At 38.2% G+C, this 25,922-nt stretch overlaps 1 protein-coding gene across 6 annotated transcripts in view; it reads right to left on the bottom strand.

Moving 5' to 3' along the window:
* Positions 1-25,922, bottom strand: part of Kcnip4 (potassium voltage-gated channel interacting protein 4) — a 1,134,333-nt gene that overhangs the window by 134,679 nt on the left and 973,732 nt on the right. The window lies entirely within an intron of this gene.

Below are 25,922 nucleotides of genomic sequence, written 5' to 3'. Positions count from 1 at the left end.
GGTGACCTTAGTTACCTTTTATCTGAGCTTGATATGTTGTGTTAAAGGTGCTGATGAGCAAACAAAAACACAACAAAGGTAGTTTCAGTGGATGGCAGGAGTAAAATTCGGTGACTCATTTTGGGTCTCAGATCAAAAACACAAGGAATACCACTGCGGGGGGAGGGTCAAGGGGGGGGTGTCGGGGGGTGGTAGTTGCCTGGATTGAAATTTCAATATCCCAACAAGTGTTAAGGGCCTGAAACTCATTCTTCCGTTCTCACTGCTGCCGTCCTTGATTACAAAGGAGGTGGGTTCTCTCGTAAATCACTCACACAGCAATCACCTGATAGTACCTTTGCCTTCCCTGAAAGTGAGGAAATCAATGTCCTTGACAGGCAGTCTCATTAGCATATGTTGAGGAGTCCGGATATGTGGAAATCCTTCACATTTTTCACAAAGTGACTTTAATGAATGCAGCTTATTCAAGTGAAGCCATTCCAAAGGAAGAAAGGAGTGTTTCCAAAAATGTTAGCCCAGGGTTAGAGCCTAGTGCAGCTGGAGGACAGCCCTGACTTCAGGCAGTTGGAAAAGACTCCGAGAGAACCAGTGGTGACTCCATGGGTAAGCTAGCAAGTGCCTGAGACAACTTGTCATGTCAGGAACTCACTGCCTTCAATCAGCTCAGCCACTCAAAATGGCTGGAACCATGGGTCTGCTTGTTAATATAAATTGCTTCCCTCAAATTGGTTTGGAAGGTTTGGAAGGTGATCTAAAGCAACACAAGAGAATCAATTACATTTAAGGTTAGATTATCTTTGTGGTTCGGACCTGGCAAATATTACTCTGCTTGCTCCTTTTCTACTTTATTGTTTTTGCCTTGGAATTTGAAGCAAGCCCTGACTCTGAACTTACAGATTGACCTTCCTCCGGAGATGTTCCACCCCACCATGAGAACATGTGGCAAAATAAAGAGGTATATATGCAAATCAGAGCATCCTCCAGATTAAGAGCCCTCTTAAAGCTTCATACTGTCTGAGATCTAGGTCTGGAAGTCTTCACACAATCGGACATTGCATCACTCAAGCACTTTTATCCACTCTCCTTACTGCTCTAGCTCATCTACCACAGTCTTCTCTTCTGGCTTTGTCAGAACTCACAAGCCATCCTTCCAGCCTGGCCACTTAGCTAGTGTGAAACCCTTTTCTCACTTGACTTCCTTAGATTATGCTGAAAACCTACCACAAAATAAAAGATCAACAAATTCACATTGGGCATACAAAGACCACTATCAATTTCTTTGTCTTTAACTTTGACTTATAAAATGTGTATGTCAATTTGCCTCCTTCTCCTAGGTTAAAAGAGCCCTTTTCACAGAGGCGTGCCTCCCTTTGGAAACTCTGAGGCATTCCATCCTCAGGCAGGCATGTTGTCTCTCTGTCTGCTGTTTCCTTATGGCTGTGGTACGGGTTACATCCTTCCTTATAGTCAGCCCCTCACCAATGGTCAACACCAATATCCCATCCCCTGGAAACTATCCAGACTCTTTCCTCTGGCATATAGTGCCTTTCTGTCTCCACCTGACCGGTGATGGAGACTTCTCCCAGCCCTAGTGGTCCAGTGTCCCATCCCATCCAATGGTGGCAGGACACACCCTGTCATAGTTGAGGAAGAATGTCCCAACAGCCTTCCGTAGTAGGACACAGAAGAGCCTAAGGGTGAGCCTATCCCATTTCCTTAGTTTCAGTGGACAGGTAGGCAGACTCTGGAATTTTGATAGAAATTCAAGAAATATTCCCTCAATGCTTGATTTCCTCTTTGTTCCATGAATTACCAGCTCAGGCTTTGTGGGGAGAGGGGAAGGTTCATCATCTCCACCTACTGGAAACTGTCACTGTTACCTGACTTGCCTCTGTCTTATTTGGGAAGATCAACAAGTAGTCACTTTAAATTAAACTTAAGAAGTTTTACGATTTTAGTCCATTCCTTTTACTAATTCACTCTAAGTGGCCTTGTAGAGATAACACAGTTTAGGCATATATGTGTTCTTCACAAAACAAGTTTAAATGTTTTTTTGTTTTTGTTTGTTTGGTTTTTTTTTTTTTTTTGGAATAAATCTTTACATTGTGTATATGAGAGTTAAAGTTAGAATAACCCCCAAGACATATTTTTTGAATGATGGGTCCGTCCTTAGGTGATGGTCTTATTTGTTTAGATTCAGGAATAGAATCAGGTAGGTAATTCAGACCATGTTTTTTGTTTGTTTGTTTTTGCCTATTTCCTTCCTCACTCTGCTTCATGATCTGCCTTAAGATGAAGTTCCATGATCTAAGCTGCTCCACCATGCCTTCCCCACCATCATGCTCTGAAACTCTCCGAATCCATGATTCTTCTTTTAGTAAATTGTTTCAGTTTGGTATTTTGGCTTCACTTAAGGAAAAGTAACTCCTAAAAGCTAGTTTAGGTGGCTTTTTTTTAAATTCTTTATTAATTACACTTTATTCACTTTGTACCCCCCCTGTGGTTCCCTCCCTCCTCCCATCCCAATCCCTCCATTCCTCCACCCTCTGCATGCATGCCCCTCCCCAAGTCCACTGATAGGGGAGGTCTTCTTTTCCTTCCTTCTGACCCTAGTCAATTATGTCTCATCAGGAGTGGCTGCATTATCTTCTTCTGTGGCCTGGTAATGCTGCTTCCCCCTCAAGGGGAGGTAATTTAAGAGCCAGCCAATCAGTTCATGTCAGAGACAGTCCCTGTTCCTATTACAATGGAACCCACTTGGATACTGAACTGCCATGGGCTACATCTGTGCAGGGGTCTTAGGTTATCTCCATGCATTGTCCTTGGTTGGAGTATCAGTCTCAGGAAAGACCCCTGTGCTCAGATTTTTTGGTTCTGTTGCTCTCCTTGTGGAGTTCCTGTCCTCTCCAGATCTTACTGTTTCCTACTTCTTTCATAAGATTCCCTGCACTCTGCCCAAAGGTTGACCATAATTCTCAGCATCTGCATTGATAGTCTGCAGGGCAGAGCCTTTCAAAGGTCCTCTGTGTCAGGCTCCTGACTTGTTCCCTCTTCTCTCCTTCTTCTGAGGTCCATCCTCTTTGCCTTTCTGGATAGGAATTGAGCATTTTAGCAAGAGTCCTCCCTCTTGATTAGTTTCTTTAGGTGTACAGATTTTAGTAGGTTTATCCTATATTATATGTCTATATGAGTGAGTATATACCGTGTGCATCTTTCTGCTTCTGGGATAGCTGACTCAGGATGATCTTTTCCAGATCCCATCATTTATCTGCAGATTTTTCATGATTTCCTTGTTTTTTACTGCTGGTGGGAATGTAAACTTGTACAACCACTGTGGAAAGCAATTTGGCGCTTTCTCAGACAACTAGGAATAGCACTTCCTCAAGACCTAGCCCACTCCTAGGCCCAAAAGAGTCCCAAAAGAGACCCAAAAGAGTCTCAAGTACACAGTAAGGACATTTGCTCAACCATGTTTGTAGTAACCTTATTTGTAATAGCCAGAAGCTGGAAACAGCCCAGATGCCCCTCAGTGGAGGAATTGATGCACAAATTGTTGTATATCTACACAACAGAATATTACTCAGCAATAAAAAACAAACAAACAAACAAACAAGGAAATCATGAAATTTTCAATTAAATTAGGTGGCTTTTGGGGGTGGCAGTGAAGGTTGAGTGAGGGTAAGGGTTGTCACAGGAGCCTTCCCTGTCCCTCTTTCTTAAAGCAGGAAGCTATCTAAAAGTGTGATAAGGAGGCTGGGCCATTGTGGCTCACACCTTTATTCCCAGTACTTGGATGGGAGGAAGAGGCAGGAGGATCTCTATGAGTTTGTGGCCAGCCTGGTCTACAGAGTAAGTCCCAGGACAGCCAAGCCTTCAAAGAGAAACCCTGTCTCAAAAACAAACAAACAAAAATTGTAGTGCTTTGGTGTTCAAGCACCAGAAGTGATCAGTCCACGGTTAGTTAGTTACTCAATCTCTGTCAGCTTTTCTCTGAGGAAAATACGCAAGGCACAATATCCACTTCAAAAAGTTGTTGATACCAGGTGGAATGACATGTAAAATACTGAGCAAATGACAGTTCTGTGATATGAAGTCAGTGAACATTAGACTTTCTTTTTCTTTTTTATGACTATACCACATCAATATATTTTAAAGTATAGCTTCCTACTGTAATGCAGTACTGAAGAATGCTGAATTTAGATGTTAGCGAATGTACTGAATGTTTCTATCAACAATGATATAGCTAGATTGAAAAATAAGGCAAACTATTCTAAGCACAGAAAAATAGCAATAGAGAATGATGATGCTTAGAAGAGAAACTCAAGAAGAAAGTCTGTAAGGAAAGTTTTTCTGCCTTGTGGCATGCTCCCCACAGGGTTCAAAAAGATGAAGTTCAAGTTCGCTGCACTGAGATCCAGATATGAGTGAGGCTTCTGCAGTGGCTAGCATTTTTAAAGATATAGAGAAGTGATTTTGTGCATGGTGAGTAGTGTTTCAGGAACTTGTGTGAAATATCTGAAAAAAAAAATTGTAAAAGCCAGGGGACCAGGCTGGAGAGATGACTCAGAGATTAAGAGCAGTGGTAGTTCTACCAAAGGTTCTGAGTTCAATTACCAGAAACCTCATGTGCAGGCAGAATACTGTACATATAATAAAGAGATAAAATATCTCTAAATGGAAGAATTAAAAAAAAAAGCCAGCAGACGAGGGAGTCTGTTTTGGGACTGTGCCTTCTAGAAATGGCTGCCTAAATAGAACCCAAACAATGACAATTTCAATATACAAGCTAATGTAGAAGAAGAAAAAAATAAAAACACATAAGACCCATTCCCTAGACAAAAAATTACAGGTAATGTATTAATGGCTGCTGAGAGGGGGACAATTACCTTCTCCAGCAACAAGCCACCTAAATGGTTATGCAGTACAAAGTGATCAGCCCTTAAAACATATACACACAAACAAGAAACTTAGATTCAGCAGGTTGTGTATATAAATTTGTGTTCATTTGTGCATGCATGTGTGCATACATGAGTCTCTCTCTTTGCATGTTTCTGTCTCTCTCCCTTGTGTGTGTGTGTGTGTGTGTGTGTGTGTAACAAATAAAAGAAAAAGAGGCCACGAATTTAAGAGGAAGTGAAGGGACATGGAAAAAGTTGGTGGGAGGAGCCATCAGAGGAGTTAGAAGGAGGAAAGAGGAGGAGGAAAGTGAGGTGATTCTATTTTAGTTATTTTTTTAATGGCACAGTGTCATATTCCTTTAGTTTGACTTACTAGAACTTGGAGGATTGCTCAAGAGTGTTTTGTGAAGCTTGAGCAGATCACAAAAAATAAATCAGCAGTCTGAACAATAGAAATGGATAATGAGAGTCTTGGGACCTCTCCAAAATACCAAGAATGTAAGAATGACTAGAAAACAAGAGGAAAGGAGACAGAGGTTTTTGAAGAAATAATGGCCTAAGTGTTTCACATTTGCTTAGAAATATCTGTTAAAGATCATCAGTTTTTCAATGTCAAGTGAGACATTGAGACAGAAGTACTGAGAGCTCAAAGTGAAACATTATCATTAAAAGCATACACATGCGGGAGCAATGCTGTGAGAAGGATGTATTGTAAGATACAGCATGGTTTGGACGATGTAATGACAGCTTGATGTTCTCAGGTTGAATACAAGCACATCAAACCAGATGGCTGTATTCAATACCATTCTTTTGAACAATGAAGGTAAAAGTATGTCTTCAGACAAACCAAAGCTACAATAATACATAATGAATAGACCTTCATTATAAGAATGATAAAGAAATTTGCTCAGGCTATGGAAAAATGATGTGATATAGAGATGCAAATCTCCAGACAGGAACCTAAAGTAATAGAAACTAACAAGATCTGAATTAATAGGAAAAATAAAAACCTTGTTGCCTTGCCTTATATGTTTAAAAGAAAATGTATTGTGAAGTTTATTATATTTACAGACAGAAAATTTCTGAGATAAAAGCTTGAAGTTTGAAGAAGGATAAGTGTAACTTAGCACTATGTGGCTCTTATATTCATACAGAGTGAGACCATGATGGCTGTAAAGTCACCCATGGCAAGTGAAGAAAAAGATACATTGCAATTTCTAGATGTTAAGACACCAATTAAATAATACAAGGCAGTATGGCTAAAACCTCTGTAAAGGATAAAATGGCACACTCAGAATATACAGTTAACTGAAAATAAGTTAGGATGAAAATAGAGAGAAAAAAACTACATCAGACAAGTACTCATTTTGTAAGTTTGATAGAATTATATCCGAATACATAATTAAATCTGTAGCTATGTCTTCCTCATTCATTACTGTATTCCTACCTTTTTCAGTGTCTAATATATAAATTGTTCAGTCTGTATCCACCAAAGTGTGAAATCAGACTAGGCGTCTTTTTTTTCTTTTGTTTAAGAAGTCTAATATCATGTACAGAGACATAATTTGCAGATGCATGTAGAACTTGCATAATATACCTCCCCACGGGTACTCCCGCATCTTTAAAGGGTAGCTGAGTGTGACGCTCCTTTGATGGGGACAGTGCTGACAGGGTTAGGAGGCTGCACTCTACTCTCCAGTGGTAACAGTAAAAGGAAATCGGTGAGGGTGAGGCAGCCAGACAATCACCATGGCATCCCACTGCCACAGATATTACACACTATCATAGATGAGTCATATATATATATATATATATATATCCCATAAGCTCTTATCTACTAAGGTATTCAAAATGTTTATCACAAAGCATATTTATGAGCATTATAAATTGTTTTCTTTGTATAACTCAGTGTGCAGTGATTACATCAAAAGTCCCAACTCTGGGTTGTCTAACATCTACCCTAACACCTAACACATTGCATGATTACGTTATGGACTTCTCCTGGTAACTCTGATCTTTTAGGGATAAAATGCTATTTGCTCATTAATTGATTCGTTCAAATGTTTCTTCGGTACCTGCTAGTTACTATCCCAATACAATACATTAAAAACATCTTTTTTTTTTTAAATCTTAGATTATAGACGAGAAAGAATAAATAGTAAAACAAATAGAAAAAATATGAAGACATCAGATAAACAATAAGGATTATAAGATGTAGGATTATTAGATGTAGGCTTCTTTTGGTAGACTAGGATGGGTGCTACATAGAGGAAGACATCATTTAAAACCTGTTGGCTAAAATCTGCTTGAGTTGAGGTCACTGAAGTCATGCTTTCTCAAACATATATCAACAAGACAAGATGGTATCACATCTATTTTTAAGTTATCAAAGTATACATTATATTGTATATATATTAACATTGTTATTAAATTCTTTGTAATTCACTCGTTAAATTAGTATTTATTGGATTCTGTAATATAAAAACTAATGACTTAAACTAGTTGGCAACATAAATTACGAAGTGTTATGAAATCTTTATAAATTATGGTGCTAGAATTAAAAATTAAGCCAATTGCCTATCCTGCTATAAGCCAGCCAAAGCTGCAGGATGCAGCATTTCAAACTCATGAAACAAAGGACTACGAAAAGAGTTAAAAACACTGTGCACATCATGAGCCACTTCAACTGAAATGACATCGATGGAAAAGCATTCCCTACTCTGGTGGGTAAGGTTTCATTTTAAAGTTTACTGCATTGCAGATAACAAATCAGCTTCTCATCAAGCTGATTTCTCTGCCTCATGATGCAGAGTTTTGTATGCACATGGTCATTTTTCACTGTCTGTCTTTTCTGATATAGAAGGGATGTCATTGTACATAAATAACAGGCTTCGATGCTGAATGATGGACCATACATTAAGAACCCAAGAAGTTCTGAGAGTGAGAATGGTAGCAGTTTTTATCATAATGAGAATTATGCTTATCTTCCTTCCTTTTGCAGTACAGTGGATAACAAATATTTCCTGTGGTTTTGCTTTGGGATAAAAGCTACTACTCCATCATTCAGTCTCTGTTCAGCTTCTAACTTAGGCTCCTGAATTGCGCACAGCGTTTGCTTGTGGCCTGTGGAGATCAGGAAAAAGGAAATGGCCAATCATATTTCTAGAAGTATAGTGTCTTCCCCTGAATCAGTATCTATCACTGAAGTCCAGGAGCTTCAGAGGTACTGTGACTCCATCTGTGTTCTCCTTGGATTCACTGATAAGCTGCTTCATTAGCAGTGGCTTTAGTGGTCACGGTATTTTTCACCAGTTACAAAAGTCATATATTTGCTAATATATTTGTTTTTATATGAGTGAATAAATACTTCTTACATGTAGTTCTGTCTCTGTTTTTCTTCCTATCATTTATCTATCATCTATGTTTGTATGCATGTACCTGTCTATCATACTCTATCACCTCACTCTCAGATTCACTGCATATTGTCAAATTTGATCCTGAAAATATACAGCACAGAATAATCCAGGGTTCATGCTTTGGTGACAATAACCGCTGAAATGCCCTGACAATCCATACAATTGCAACTGTTACTGAGTCCTACGTCTATCCACAGTTGTTCACCAGTAAGAAGAGTAACAGCAATGTTCATTGGTTGAATGTTAGGAGAAATACTTGTGTTTTATTTTATGTCTCACTTTTAGGAGCACAAAGCTATCTTTCCTAATTGGCCCATTTTGCTTTGCCTGATTAGAAAGCAGTTACTTTTGCTATTAGTTAACTAAGAAAGATTCAACCACCAGCATACAACTGAATTTGGGAGAAATAATCTACAAGAACAATGCAGAGGCACACATTTGATGCCATTCAGGGCCACTGAAGACACTTGTGGGTTTTGTTTGTTTGTTATCATTATTATTGACAGGATTTCTCTGTGTAGTCTTAGCTTTTCTGGACCCTGTGCATCAGGCTGGCCTGGAACTCACATTGATTTGTTTGCCTCTGCTTCCCAAAGTGCTAGGGTTAGAGATGAGCGCTATAGTACCTACTTGTGTTTTCAGTGATGAATTCTATAGTATCTATGAGAGCCTTGCTTTCCCTTGATGCTTGTCTCTCTTGTTTCTCCTCTTTCCTTCTTAGCCTCTCCTCCATGTTTCTTGGTCTTTTTCTACCCACCTTTCATCTCTCTGATAGACTCTCCCTGATTTCCCTTGTTCCTTGTCTCACTATATCCCTTCATTCTTCCATGTTTCCATTTATTTCTTTCTTGTTTCTGCTTTTACTCTTTTTCTCTTTACTCCTGACTCAATTATCCATTTATCTGAGCTTGTTAACCCTTGCATTTATTTTATTCTTAGTGACCACTATGAATTTGTGTTAGTCAGTAGTGTAAGCAATAATCATTTTAAGCTCTTCTGAGCAAATGTGAGAACACCATAAATAGCCAAAGTGACACTGCTTTCCAAATCCAACAGGTTGAAATTCAGGGACTACAAGTATTAGATTTGGCCAATCTAACACTTTGTAGCTAATTTGAAATTTTGAAATGTCAGCTCTTCTGATTATGCATGCTTAGTCTGCACTCCAAATTATCTGAACTTTCTTGATTTACTAGAGGAACCATATCTGGCAAAGGCAATTTGCCAGAGAAGAGAAGCTGTCAGCTTCTATTGTTGGTTTGCCTGATCTACCCATTCTTCCTTCTTTCTTTCCTTTCCTTTCCTCCTTCACTCCCTCCCTTCCTTTTTTCCTTTCTCCCTTCCTCCCTCCCTTCCTCCTTCTCTTTAATCCTTCTGCCTTCCCTTCCTTCCTTTTGTGGTACTAGGAATCAGCCCCAGGACCTTGCCTGAACTAGGCAAGCATCTCTCACTAAGCCGCATCTCCATCCTGCCTTGGGATCCGTTAAGATTCCTCACTGAAATCTACTTTTCCTTTCTTCCCCATATGAATAAAATGTCTTATATAATGATATCTCTTGTATGGGAGGCTCATCTTTATCAGTAGCTTTTTTTTTTTAATAGGGTGAAAAGCTCTTGAGAGTTGGTGGAAGCTTCCCTAACACCTTGTCCTATCAAGCCCTAATATTCTCTAAAATGTTCTGATTCATAGGGCACACTTTGCGATCATACAATGTCAGGAAAGAGGATGGTCCCCTTCCACATGTTAATGCGGCCATTGACAAAAGGGTCGTTTCACTACACCACAAACCATAAGATTTCGGCATCATTTAAAATTCTATTTCTAAAATAGGTATAATTAGCAGGAAAGAGGAAGCTGGAAGACAAGGCCGGGGGAGCATAGTAAAGGCCATACTAGAAAAAAACTTGCGTGTCAGAGTATAAAAGGTAACTAGTTTAAATCAGAACTCTGCTGCTGTTTGCTTCTAAGACTGAAAAAGTAGCCTGTGTCCACAGAACTGCTTTGATCTCGCCTGCACTGAGAGAGCAAAAAAGAACATAGACTTTGCTTTCTCCTGTGCTGGCATGGATGTTCAAATAAGGTACATACAGCTCCTGGCTAGATATGACTCTCCTTTCTTAGCCAGTGGGTGGTGGCAAATGTGCTTAAGACTCAGAAACCAAAGCAAATTTAAGAAATAACAGCTAAGCTCTCTTTGATAGAGTAGCTGTTAGGCACCCCACCAAAAGTCTCCTCTTACATGCCATTCTCTTAACAATAATTTTGACATAGCATCATGTAAATCATACCTAAATAAAAGGCTACCGTGTCTCTGCCTCAAGCTAACACTTCTACTCTGACTCATGCCTACTTTTCAACTTCTTAAATATTAAGCATCTTTAATTATCAATCACTCTGTCAGGTTTTCCTTTTGATGAACTAACTGTATATTCAACCAAAAAGTGATCATATCGAGTAAGACTGATTCTTCTGACAGTAATAGACCAAGATACAGTTTAAAAACTGTTTTTAATACACATTGATTTTAGTTTTGATATTAACAGAATGCTTATTATGTAATGGGTGATCTCATTTCACCAACCCTGTGTACAATATATAGAGTGTATCTTTAGTCATAGTCCAGGCTATCCTGATTTATATTTGGCAAATTATCTCTCCACTGTCCACTGTTCATGCCATTCTTTATAAAGTTCTCTGCATTCTTTTAGTCCATCATAATGACTTAGGTATTTACTCTGAGTGAACTAAGTAAAAAGATGTTTTGTGAGAAGAACACTGATATTATAGTGCTTGATGTTTCATTCAGCACAAATTCATTGCACACCTACTAAGATCTGGCAAAATAAAGCAAACAAAAAACAGTAGAAACAAACAAACAAAAATCAAACAACATTCCTCAGTCTCACACAGCTTACATTATAGCTGAGATGGCCAATGTAAACCCAATGGAGTTAAACACAGCACAGGAAAGACAAACAAATGTCAACCTTGTGATGACCTTTCCCTTAGAGGTGATGCAAATAAACATCTCCTGAAAGGCAGTTCTGTGACAATGAAAGACAGCCTTTTCTACAAGCCTTATATCATTCAACTTTTTATTCATTTTTTTTTATTTTTAAAATTTATTCATTTTATATACCGATTGTAGTCCCCTCCCTCATCTTCTCTCAGTCCTACTCCTCCCTCCTCCCACTTATCCCCTTCCCCTAGTCCACTCAAGAGCATCGTGTGTGGTTAATATGAAAGACACATTACAGATAAGGACATTAAAGCTAGACAGGTGTTCAGCCACTGCATGAGTCCAAGGGTAGAGCATTTGTCCATCTGCCCAGCCCCTGGCCTGATTTTCTGAATTCGATGTCACAGTAACAATGGCTCCAGGCAATATCTGAGTTCATTTAGTCAGCGAGTCTCCCTATCTTAACATAGAGGATATTTGCTTCCTGTCACAGTTGGATTCTTGTTTCCTCCCCCAACTCGTCCACACTGTCTTCATTCTGCTTTGGATATACTCTTAAAGCCTTACTGGCTCATATTCTTTTGCTAGAAACGCAGCCTTTCATTTCATTTTCTGTAGACCATCCATCACATTCTTAGTGGTATTAAATAATAATAATGATAACGCAGTCAGAGGGAAGATTGCTCTAGGAGATTCAATATCATCATCTGAGAAATGAAACTAATAAATACATGGCACTTACTACTCTCAAAGAATTTAGAGAATGATCAGAGCAGTTGTTCCTGTGAGATCCTTCAAACAGCAGAAGGAACAACGTAGAATCCATTAGAACCTCCAATGAGAGATGTTATTTCCGTAACTTCAGTTCTTTTTTAAAGGCCACTGTGGTTATTCACCATCATTTAAAAATGTGTCTTTTCTATAAGAGTATCAGTTTGTTAATTTAATCGATAAATATTTACTGACTATATGGCAAGGAGGCTCTGTGCTAGGAAACTGAAATGAGAATCCAATAACCTAATCGATGACACTAACTGTTTGCAATCTGTTCCTTGCCTGCTCATTAGCCTTGCCAGAGTGCCTCAGAAATGTCACCCATGCCTCATCACACCAGAGCACTTAAATCAGAATCAAATGAGAAACCAAACTGGAGACTTTCCATTCCATTCCTGGGTAGAAATGTTACCTTAACAACTGCCATTTCTAATTTTGACATTGCCAACGGATTCTTATTGGGCTAGAGATGATGCTTTGTAATTCTCATTTTTAAAAACAGACACTAAAGAACAATTCCATCAATATGTATGTTCTTAAACCATTAGATTTATGACTCATGAAAGACAGGAATAAATTCAACACTATGTGCATTCCTTCATGGTAATGATTAGGTCTGGCTACTGGCTTCCCCTTTTAAGACAGGAAGAACTCTCTGCTTCCTTACAGCACTCCTCCCTCTATCACACCACAGAATGCGTGCTTTGCTTGCTCGCTTATGTGAGTTCCCTGGACTATGAACATACTTATGCTTTTCAGTCTTTTGGAGAATTTTCTCTTCATGGACATCGCCCTGAGTTGAATTTTATCTCAGAAAAATTCATGTCCATCTGGAACCTCTCAGAATGTGACCCTTTTTTTTTTGGGGGGGGGAATAGAATCTTTGAAGATATAATCAGCTAAAATGAGATTATACTGGATTGTCATGAGTTCTATATTTACTTCTTGAGATGAAACACATAAATAACATGGTAGGAAACATCATCTTTTAAAAATAAATATCACTCATCTTTATAATTGTTAAAGCTGGGAATGGCTCTTATTATATATACAACCTCAGAAATCTTAATAGGTAAGGATTCAAATTCAGACAGTTATAGAATAATATAAATGGAGGTTTTCAACTGATGAAATCATATGAAGTGATGAACTATCACTATTTACAATGTTGTTAGCAATGTGTGTGTGGCATAAATGATCTATACATCATATTAATATGAATATAATTGAAGTTCAATTTATTGGTGTGGGTGGAAATACCTCTAATGTTTTAATACAAGTTTCTTTATCAACATGACAAAAAATTAGTAACAACAAGTCAGTGTCCTTAAGATGGATTTGGATGCTTCTTCAACTAATTTACTTCTTAGTAACTAATGTATTATGCAAGCACACATTGAGAAGTGTTGTCCTAGAAGCAGCTAATTGTGCAAGCAGCTCAGCATTTTTATTTATTAGAAAACAAAACCAATATGTTAAAAATTATCACAGCAACTGAGAAGGCTGTGCCATCATGAAAAAATACAATGCCATGGTCAGTCAATAGATATTTTCTGGAATCACCCTACCAGCATCTTGACCACATAACAAACGTTCATGGTAAAATTATTTTTAGTCACACAGTCAAATTTTATGCACAAAATATAAAATAGCACCATATAAAAATGATACCCTATGGCAAATCGCTCAACTTGGCTGTCAATGAAAATATGCTGGACTTTGAGTCACTAGCATATAACATGAGAATTTTTCCTGTGCTGCAAATCTGTCTAAACAATTGTAGAACTATATTTTAGGTAATTGGACTGGAGAATTCGATACTACGATGGAGCAGCTGAGAGTGGCCATTGTCACCGTAAATTCTACCAGAGTGGACGCAGGACTAGCCACAGGATTATCAACATGGATTGCTGCAGCCATGAATCATCTGAAGGAATGGGCGGGCATGGGAGCGTTAGCAGGCCTTCTGGTGTTGGTCTCCTTGGTTTGCCTGTGGTATATATGCAAGATTAGAGTCTCACAACAGTGTGATGCAGCCATGATCATTCAGGCCTTTACAGCCATTGAAGCAGGACATTCGCCCCAAGCATGGTTGGCTACCATAAAAAGCTAAAATGTTACGCTCAGGATGCGAGGCTAAGCACTGCACTCAGGGTCAGCTGCTTTGGACCCAGAGAAGAGCATGTCTGATTGCATGCGGGTTGATACCCCAGGTCCCGCCTCTGAGAAAAAGGTATCAGACGGGTCTGATGCTCTTTGGGTGGATGACACCTAAATGAACATCGGTACAAAATCCCAATTTATTTCTAATATCAGAGATCAGACCTCTACTCTTGCCTGATGCGTCTAAAACAAAAAGGGGGAACTGTAGAGAGCTGAGGAATGCTGTGCCTTAAAGATGGAGCTGGTTTCCGCCTTCCACCTTCCCGATGGTGAGTGCTCTCTGTCACGAACAATTCCACATTTGGCTAAGGCTGAGGATCTGGCTTGCTTCCATGTATGTGGACCTATCTGCATTGCCCACGTGGCATGCCTGGGTTGGCTACCCAGAGGCTATTTAAGCTGTGGGCTGGCTTTCCCCAGGTTCAGATGATTGTTCAAGGTTCCTGAATAAACTGCATTGAAAAAAAAAATATATATATATATATATAGTTCTGGTTGGGGAGATGTTGAGAGCACTGGCTGCTCTTCCAGAGGACCCGGGTTCAGTTACTAAGAACCACAAAGTGGCTCATGATAGTTTGTAATTCTAGCGCCATAGGATCTGATGCCCTCTTCTGGGCTTGGCAGGTACCGCATATTTGTGGTGCTCTTGTGTACATGCAGACAAAAATACTTACAAAATTTTTTAAAAATTAAAAATATTTTAAAGAATTAAATTAAAAATAGCTCACTCCATGTGCAAACTTTTAACACTCAAATATTTTGAGACTTGTCAGGAGTGTTATAACTTCAAGATTTGCAGACTAAATGAAGAAAGGATAGCTATTTAGGATATTGTCATAATTTATAACCCTAGAACTTATGAAAAAACTCTCTGTATTTTATAGTATTATAAAACAACCCATTAAACCTTCCAAATTATGAGTGAAGATGTAGCTCAGTGTTAGGGATTATAGTTGCTTAGTAAGCCAAATTTCTTAGGTTTAATCTCCAGGAGCCCCCAAAACAAAAAAAAACCCAAAACTTTAAATTTCTGAGATCCTTCAGAATATATTATTCAAATAAACCATGCCCCTCCCATACACTCATTCTGAGTAGATCTCGTTGCAAATAAAATGGCGCTAACTTTTTAATCCTGAAAAAATCCTAGTTCCAATCAATTACCCAAATATCAATTAATTCTTAAGCTACAGTTAAAACTCTTTGGGGTTATTCCTAGGAATATTAGGGTTTCTGTTGGATAGAAGGTGAATTTTGTATATAAAATTAAATCACTTTGAAAATTCCCTTCCTGCTGCATCTTCCTCACTCTTTCAAAGCTTTTAACACTGTGTTGAAAAGACCAGAATCCCTACCTTTTACAGATCTATGAGTGATGGATTCATGAGAAACAAAACCCACCATGTTTTAGAACTCTTTGAAGACTAAACCCCGTAAATAGTGTACTACATACATTATCTTGAGTAACCTTTAAAAGACCCCAGCGATGCTTAACCCATCCAAGAAAAGAAGCTAATATTGACTGCAGTATGTATAAAAAAAAAATGACTCGTAAGAATACCACTGTGTTTAATCTATCTTTTCTCCCCAAGATCCACAATGTTCAGTATATGTTTGTTACCTATCTGGATAAAAAAAAATCATTGAATTTTAAAGGCAGAAAAGAGGACCTATCAGTAAACCATGATTGTTTCCAGCACAACTAGCATTTCACTGGGACCATTGGAACAGGCTTAGCAAACCTGTGACCAGGTGACAAAGGCCATCAGAAAACCCAGGCTTGAGGATGTCAGGCAATACTGGCTCTTCTTGGTGAGTTTCTTGTGTTAAAATACCAGCTAGTAGGATTGTGGAAGGGTATGGAAAAGCATTGGCAAAAAAACTTCAATAGTGTGAGAGAGCACTGCCGTTAAAACTTCTCTGCTCAGAAGAAGTGATGGGAGTTAGGAAATTGAGATAAGATATCCTTATGGAGAGAAAGCAATATTGTGCACTCAGGGTACAATTTCATAAGAAACTTGTGAAAACGACTTCCTGGGCAAGGGAAATTATGGATCTTATCTTATTTTCTGGCTGAGTAAACCTATTGAATTCACTATGATCTATGGACCACGTGTTTGCAAAGGATAGAAAAACCTGCCTGACAGCTGCATTTATACAGAGATCTGAAATCAGTGTTGGCACTGAGAATTGTTGAATAAAAAAAAGTGTGAGATTCGTTTTGGTGGGATACATGTATTCTTTTGTTTCATTTTTGGTTTGTTGTACTTCACAGGACACTTTCTGATTTGATCATTAAAACACAATCCAATGAGATTAACAAGGTTGCTATCATAGTACATACTTCACCCAAGAGAGCATTCACACAACCTAGAAAATGCAAAGCTTAATTAATTGGTTGCTGTCCAGCTGGGTTTTCCTGTCACCTCTTCTCACATTGAGCCTCTCTTTCTCTATGTCCTTGCTATTTAAAACATGACATTCCTCAGCTTCATCTCAAACCTTGTTAGAAATGCAGATGCTTTAGACCCTGCTTTGCATTACTGAAATCAGAATTTGCATTTTAACAACATCCCAAGTGATTTCTATCACATCAGTTTTAAAAGGCACCATATACGTCATACAATATAAGTCAGCTGGAATGCCACTATTTTTTGATTCTTATCTTAATTCATTATAAATGAGGGATAAACAGAGGGCACTATCCTAAGAATATCACTATCAATGAATCTTATCAAATTATAACCAAATTCAAATAAGATTGGTACCAGTGACAGTAATTTACGTTAAGATAAGAACTCTGAGCCAGGTGTGGTAACCCAGGCTTGTAATCCTAGCACCTGGGAAGCAAAGGAACAAAGCAAGAAGAGTTAAAGGTATGCTGGGGTATAGAGTAACTTCCAGGCAAGCCTGGAAAACAATTGAAAGCCTTGTTTCGAAACACAATAAACAAATCCAAAATCACAATTAAAACCCAATCAATAACAACAGGACAACAAGGTCAGAGACTGAACCCTAGTTACGGTACTGACCTAATGAAAACCATGAAAATACCGACATGGGAATTTACTGTGAAGGTCAGAGGCAATGCAGGGCATCTTCAGAGCTGGTAGCAAGAACGCAGTTATCTCATTATCTTAAGCACTATAGTAGCACAGCTTATTCTATTTATCTTTGTAAGAAATTAAAAAATGAAAACAACTTTTCTAATCTTGTTTGAAATCTGAAGACACTTGAGAAGAAGCTCAGAAACTGTCACTTCTCAAGGAGCCCTAGAGATTATTTGGCTTGTACTAAGTCCCAGGATAAGGGTCTGATCACTGCTGGGTGAAAAATAAACAAGGGACCAGTGTCCTTATGCAGTTCCCATCTTAGCACCATACTGATGATGTCTAAGAATGCTTTAATAAGAGGGAATTCAGGTAAATTAACTGGCTCTATTGCCACTGGTATACATATCTGCAATAAGAAAATGCTGTTTTTTTTTTTTTTCAGTGAGAGAAGAGATGTGGAAAATGCTTTACTAAAACATATCTAGCAGATGAGTTGTGATAAGTTAATATCGTGCCATTGTTTTTTATACGGAAATAATGTTCTAGCCTCATTATGTGCAGTGTGAAACTTAAAATTAGGTATCATAAACCACTGGGATAAAAATATAGGAGGCCAATTCCAGTATGCCGCTCCTGGAGACAGAATCATTTTTCTTTTAGTGCTAACAAATTCTAAAAAGACAAGCTGAGAGCAAGGATTTGAAAACACTGCAAACAAAAAGGAGGTCACTGGGGAAGATGCTAAATCCTCATTCAGAAGGGAAAACAGGATAGACATGGGAAGAGGGAGAAGACAGGGAACAGGACAGGAGCCTACCATAGAGGGCCTCTGAAAGACTCTACCCAGCAGGGTATCAAAGCAGATGCTGAGACTCATAGTCAAACTTTGGGCAGAATGCAGAGAATCTTATGAAAGAAGGGGGGAGATAGAAAGACCGGGAGGGTACAGGAGCTCTACAAGGAGAACAACAGAACCAAAAATAATCTGGGGTGGGGGCATGCAGAGACTGATGAGTCAACCAAGGACCATGCATGGAGAGGATCTAGATAGACCCACTACTCAGATGTAGTCCATGGGCAGCTCAATCTCTGTGAGGGTCCCTTGGTAAGGGGAGCATGGGCAGTCTCCTGCATGAACTCAGTTGTCTGCTCTTTGATCACCTCCCGATGGCCGCAGAGAAAGAGGATCCAGACAATCCTGATGAGACCTTATAATCTAAGGTCAAGAGAGTAGGGGAGTAAGACCTCCCCTATCAGTGGATTAGAGGAGAAACATGGGGAGGGAAAGAGGGTGTGATGTGATGTGATGTGATGAAGGAAGGAGCTACAGCCAGGACACAAAGTGAATAAATAGTAACAAATAACAACAACAATAATAAAGTTTAAAAAAAAAAAAAAGAAAAGATTGCAAACTTTCCAAGTCGTGCCAGGAGCTTAACTATTCAAACCAAAATGTACGTGGTGTATTTCAGTTTTACCTGTCTTTTCTTCTGCTTGGCAAAACCATTCCTTATGTAGATCTTTATTGTAGAGCAGTGTTTTGTTTGGTGCTTTCATTTTCATTAGACGAATTTTCACAGAGCCAGTGTGCTGGGTAAGGATTGAAAGCTGGTCTTTTCTGACCAGCTAGGGTTGCTCATTACAACCCTGTTCAGTGCCTCCCTGCTTTGAAGGGCCATGTCTGCTTCAACTAGGTGAAGGGAAGAGAAACAACCTTTTCTGTTCATAATGAAAACTAATGACATAAATTATAGCCCACAGCCTTTTTCTAAATACTCTGAACTGAAACTTTTATTTTTCAAGTGCATAATCTTCAAGGGAACTAAAATTAACTTAAGAAATAAAATTGGACAATTTTAAAACACTCTGTTTTTTAAGTAAAGAGCAGAGGATTAAGTTTAATTATTATTATATGTTTCGCATTTTCATCTGTATGCTCTTCTATTTGAGGTTTCTTAGCTAAATTTTGTTGTTTTAATTTTTTCTGAGATTATATTCGTTTTTGCTATTTTCTCTGTTGGTTGCTTTTTCTCTTTACTTGTATATTGCATTCAAGCTATCATAACACATAGAGTTCTATTTTTTCTGTTATCTTTCCATTTAACTCTAACTTTTTGTCTAGTTTCTCAGTAATACCAAACATGTTTCCTTTTTATGTCTAATATCTTATATCAGATGGTCTCCTGAGAATTTTTCATGTATTACCTCAATAATCATAGCATGCCCTATGAGGAAGTTATAATAACCACCCCATTTAGTCCAGGGCAACGAACCTGATTTTTTAGAGATTAGCTGCCTTGCTCATATAACTCAGTGAATGAAAGAGCCAAGATGTGAATTCCTATCATCTATTTCTGGGACCAAATCTATTAACAGTTAACTGTTTGGTACATGGACCATCACAAATGAACTGGTCCAAATCCAAGCAAATACTGTGTGGGAAAGGAGGGCAGTATACAGAACCTTGCCTTAATTCCATCACATTCACTGTACCTGGGTCAATGGTTCAAGGCTCTACCTCTTCTATGATACCAAATCCCCAGATGTTCAAATGCTTTATATAAATGGCATCCTATTGGCGTATGGCCTGTGTACCTATTCTCTAACATACTTTATGCTCTTGATGCCTTTTAATTTCCACTACAGTGTAAAACCTATACAACCAACCATTTGCTGGTCTATATTGGTTATGGAGTAATGAAAAGAAAAAAAGTCAGTGCATCCTTAGTTACAGAGTTATCTTCCCTCTCTCAAGGTATGATGCTTCCATGCAGAACCTGTAGCTATAGCGGGCTGACAGTAGCATTCTGTAGTTCATGAGTCAGCATAGGCTAATTATGGGAAGGAAGCGCAGGTCTTCACCAGGAAATGCCCAGTAGGCTTGTAGTACCTTGATAGTTTGGTTATTGCCTTTAGCCCCTGTCTTCTCTAAAAGCTTTCCAGTCTTTTCATCCTGGTCCTATTTGATTATCCCTTTAAATCAACCACAGCATGGAGTGCCTGACTCTTTTTAACGGACTCCTCTCAATTATCCAAAGATTTATACACTCGGCGTTTTGAAGAACAGCTTCTTCTACTGAATTAAATGTCTTACCAGTTGGAGTCCCATCCCAACATGCCTCCATCTTAAGAGTGTAAAATGAGTGGAGAATAGATTTTACAAAGTATAGAAAACTTCCTACTGTTTCTTATGTGATGAGTTACCTTTTTCTAGTAGAACATTTTCTCTTGTGGGCAACCTGGTGACACCCGGAGTCAAGATTCTAGGGTCCATAGGAATTTCTCATGTGTAATTTATTTGATGGAGTGTGATTGATTCAGTTTCGTTGATTTTCAACCACACACTATTATAAACTAAGGCAGAGTCCTATAGATAGATGTCAATGCTTTCATTTGGAAATATTTGTCAGTTACTCGCTGACGATTTGGGGGCTTTCTAGAATTTTCTGACAGACAAACAAAATGGTAATTTCTGCATTGCTTATCCTGTGTGGCTGCTGTGTTTATGTGGATTCACATGTGTGTATGTGCACATATACCCTTGTATGTGTGTATGAAGGTTAGAGGTCAGCAACGAGAGTCTTCTGTTGCTCTTTACCTACTTCTGCAGAGTCTCTCACTGAACCCTGAGCTCAATGATTCTGGTAGACTTGCTAGCCAGGAGCCCCTTGGGATATACCTGTATCTGCCCTCTTCTTGTCAATGTCCAGGTTATAGATGCTTCTAGGACATGCTCAGTAAGTGCTTTACCCACTGAACCACCCACCTCAGCTCTCATGTTATGAGCATAATTAAAAGGTTTTTGCTCAATGTAGCAGAGAAAAACTTTATTACACATTTTCAAAATTAATACAAAATGATCCATGCTAATGCAGAGCATTGAAACAACTAATCTATTTTTCTAGTACCACTGATTGTAGAGTCCTTAGCAAAATGCTAATTTAATTAAGCTTTAACAGTTTTATCTCATAGTTTGATTATAAAATACTCAACTAAAAGTGTAATCTTAAATACTAATAATATTTAAATTTTATGAGATTTGTGCATGTGCTCATCTCAATTTTTATTTCCTCTCTGTCAAAACAAAGATGCAAGATTCTATGTAATTCTGTTTCCGTTTCTCCTTCATTTGAGGAATTAGCAGGAAAGAGATAGTAGGCATAAGGCAGCTTCAGAAGGAGAAAGAAGAAGGGAAGGGGAAGATGAAGAGAAGAAAGTGGAAGATTGGCTTTTTAGGAATTAATTTCAGTTTACTAGTAAGGCATGAAATGATTTGCTCAGAACCTAAGAAGGTTCCTGGGTTGAAGTAGCATTATACACCAATGATTTGATAGAACTACCATAACAAAATACCACAGACTAGATAGCTTTTCTCATAGTTCTGTTATCTGTAAGTGTAAGTTCAAAGAGTAAGCAGACATAGCATCTTCTGCGCTTGGCCCTTTAAGTTTTGTTTCTGCCTCCTTCTCTTACAAGGACAACTATTACAACTTATTAGTCTTACCTTAATTAACTCATTTTAGCTTGACTACCTCTTTTTTATCTTAAGGTCCAGTCACATTCTGAGGTAATGAAAGGTTGGACTTTGCAAAATGAATTTCACAGTATATATTTAATCCAGACATAACAGTGGTCTTTTGGTAAATGCTTGTTGCTTGTTTTTGGTTTAAAAGAATAACAACTGAGAAATGAAAGTACTTATGGGTGATACATTTCAACACTACAGACTTGGATGGTGGGAAGGGGAACACATTGATGTTCTTCTGAATCAAAAGGCCTATGAGGCTTCTGTTCAATCAGCTTCTTCTTCCTTCTTCTATGATTTTATGATCAAAATATCATAAGTAATCACCCAGGCACATGTACATCTCACAGTTTGATGAGATTAACCTTTCTAAAAAGTGTTTTCAAGAAAAAAAACTGGAGTCATTAAATAATTCATACAACACACAGTTAAGTATGAAATCCATGCCAGGATTTCTGTAGGCATAAGAGAGACACATTCAAGTCACTATTTCTTCCTATTGCCCACTAGATACAAACCACATTCTTATATATGGAAACAGAAGTTCTTTAGTATGCAGTACTTAACTATTTTTCAGTCTTCTTTCCCAGTTGTTCCTATGACTATACTCATATAGAATGACTTTTACCTACTATTTTATACTTTATAGATATTGTGCTTGCTACTTAACTTTCTATTTGTTCCTTTGCCTATAAAGAAACACCTCTCTCCTTCCTTTCTACCTTGAGTCCTGTTCTCTTCATAATGTAACAAATCTTAATGCTCTTCCTAAATATAGAAAATGAATTTGAAGGATAAATTAAGTAAATGTCATCAATTGGGTGTTTGGGAAGAAGGCAAGGATATTCACAGAGACTGAAATTCAGTTGATAAATAAAGCCAAAAGGGAGAAGCGTTTGTGGAGTTCTGGACACTAAGATGAATATCAGCAGTTGCTTGGAAACAGGTGTTCTGATTCGTGTGTGCTAGCATAAGCTCTAGATCTACACCAGCATCTACACTACCTCTTGCCACACAATAGGCACGCCACACATCTACAAACCTGGTTTAATGAATTCAGCTGCGTGTGTGTGTGTGTGTGTGTGTGTGTGTGTATGTGTGGTGTTTTTAAAAGTCACACAGCAGCCAGTGGCATCATATAGTGGGTAAAATTGCCTGCCACCTAGACAAATACCTGAGTTCAATCCCATGAGGTTACAATGCATAAGGAAAGAACAGGCACCATGAAAGTAGACAAACACACACACACACACACACACACACAACTCACTCACCCACAAACAAACTAAACAAACAAACAGATGTTGAAACAACAACAAGAACTAGATACTAAAGATACTAAACAAAGATACTAAACAAAGATACTAAACAACTGAGTCCCAGCAATGGATTATTTATTTTGGAATTGCTGGCCAATAAGATCATATAAAGACACCCTAACTTTAGTGGAAGTGCTTGTGGTTAAACTCTAGAATTTGAGAGTAAGACTTTATTCCTGAAAACAGCACATACTTAACTCATAGAACATGGAGAAAGCAAGTTGGAACAATCCTGAAAGCATAACCCCTACTGGCTAGCATACAGTGTGCTGTAAGGTCCTAGTCATGCTACCAGAGGGAGAAAGGAATCATCAGTTTTACCCAGCAATGAACCCTGCAAGTTACAGTAAAGCTGTTTTGGCAAGATGTGCCCCAAAGTGTTATAAAATACAAAGATGAACAAACAATATAGTTTTAGTATCCTAAAAGAATTATTTTCACCATCAATATTCTGTATATTCTTATAATGTCCTCAAATGTCATAGTAATCAGGAATGAGTTATCAATATTAGCACAGGCTAGAACTTGCAATAAAATTTTTGTGGCATTTCAGAATGTTATTTTAAATGTTAACAAATTTTTGTCTGAGCTTTGGAACAAAATGTAGACACTCTGAGTACAGCTCTATTGACCCTTTGAATTTCAACTTATAAAACTACTTAGTTTTTTTCATGCAGTATATTTTATCATGCATTGACCTCACCAAGCTTCTTCTAGGTTGTCCTTGCCTCCCACCCACCCAACTTTGTTCTCTCTCTCTCTCTTTCTCTCCCTCCCTCCTTCTCATTGGAAAAATCCAGTGAACTAATAAATATTGAAGACAAAAAGTACAACAAGCAGTGGTGATACTTGTTATGGTATGAGATTCATATGAACATTCATATTCACATCCATATAAAATAAACACACACACACACACCAACCTATTTTGAGAAAATCATTCTCAAACAGAAGCACTGTATATTCTTATAATGTCCTCAAACGCTAATTTCAGGTATTCCTCTAATAAACATATAGAGATATGAAAGCATGTCTCTATATGTCTTCCTTCTGAAAGTCTATGAGCTAGAATAACACTTCTTAGTCATTGCTGTGCTGAAAATTGGTTTACATCTGTTTACCTTCATCTTCAGAAACCACCCTCTAACAGTCACTTACTGTAAAATTGAGATCCACAGTCAAACATTAGACAAAACTTGGAGAGTCATATGAAAGAGTTGAGGTAATGGATTGAGGAAGCTGGAGAGGTCAAGGACTCCACAAGAAGAGTCAACTAACCTGGGCCCATGGGAGCCTCACAGAGACTGAACCACCAACCAAAGACATGCATGGGCTGGTCCTAGGCTCCCTGCACCACATATGCAGCCAATGCGCAGCTTGGTTTTCATGTGGATCTCCCATCACCTGGAGTGGGGTCGCTCTCTGGTCCTGAAGCCTGCCTTTGGATCTCATCTCCCTAACTGGGCTGCCTTGTTAGGCCTCAGTGGGAGAGCGGGAGAGGGTGTGCCTATTCCTGAAGTGAATTATTGTGCCAGGTTGGGTTGGTGTCTCTGAGGACCTCCTGTTTCTCTGAGGAGAGAGGGGAAAATGAAGAGGGGTGTGAGGAGGCTGGGAGGAAAAGAGGGGGTAGCAGCAATCAGGATGTAAAGTAAATAAATAACTAACTTGAAAATAAAACTTTGACAAGAGTCTTTTACAGTGAATGGATTCACATTCATATGAGGGGACCTATTATCTCTATTGTCAAGAGAGAAAAAGTTGAGAATAGTATGGCAATTCAGAATAATATCTAATGACATTTCTTCCACAATGCTTTCAGCGATGTCCCCACTACTGTATAGAGCTGACCACAAGCACTATACCTGCTGTTTATTGGACTCAACAGAGTTCCACTGCATGGCAATGTGACTTGTGCTTCTAAGACGTGGCTTCCTCAGAGGCAGAGCAAAGTCAACGATAGTATTTTCTTGACTCAGTTCTTTGAGAAGTAAGATTTGATAAGTATTATGCTGAGCATGGTAGCTTTTGCTTTAAAGTATCTCATACGTATGTTTATTGTGCTTATTAGTAGACATAATAATATTAACCATTGTATTCTGTGACATTACAAATAGAAATAGCTTCATGTTCCATAATCAAGGACTGTTCAAATTAACCATGACGCTCGCCCAAACAAATATGGCATGAAACATTCTGATACAGAAGAATGCACGTTGATGTGAAAAACATTTTAGACCACTAAAAAGTGAGAGTGTAAGTTATCTATCATTTCCAAGAAAATAGACTGGAAAGAAAATGCAAAAGGTTCCCAGGAGTTAACTTGAAGTTGTGCAACTTTAAATATATTTTTAAATTTTATTTTGGTGGTATTTCATAAAGCATACTAATATATCTAATTTTCATAATAAAATGGTAGTTTTCATAAATACTGTCTATTGATACCCAAAATAAAATTGCTCATGCATGTCGGTTTTGTTTTTTTTCTTTTTTTGTTAAATATCTTAGAAGCTCTAGAATTAATGAAATGCTTCATTTTAATGTAATTGCTTATAAAAAAATCATATCAAGTCTTCCCTTCTAACAGTCTTTTAGATATCCCATTTAGAGAGTTGGGGGTCATAAATGGTAGAAGCAAAAATATCTCCGTGTTCCTCATTGTCACTGTTTCTTGGGATACATTAATTTAGCTGTATTGGTTCCTGCTCATCCATCCCTCATCTCCTTTGCCTGACTCTGGTAAGACCGGGAAGATTTAAAATTTATTTCTTTCATATTTCTTTGTCTATTTAGAATTTATAAGGTGATATATTATAC

Source organism: Meriones unguiculatus, chromosome 12 (genome assembly GCF_030254825.1).
Source record: "Meriones unguiculatus strain TT.TT164.6M chromosome 12, Bangor_MerUng_6.1, whole genome shotgun sequence".
Classification (NCBI taxonomy): Eukaryota; Metazoa; Chordata; class Mammalia; order Rodentia; family Muridae; genus Meriones; species Meriones unguiculatus.
This window is presented reverse-complemented; position numbering and strand designations above follow the sequence as displayed.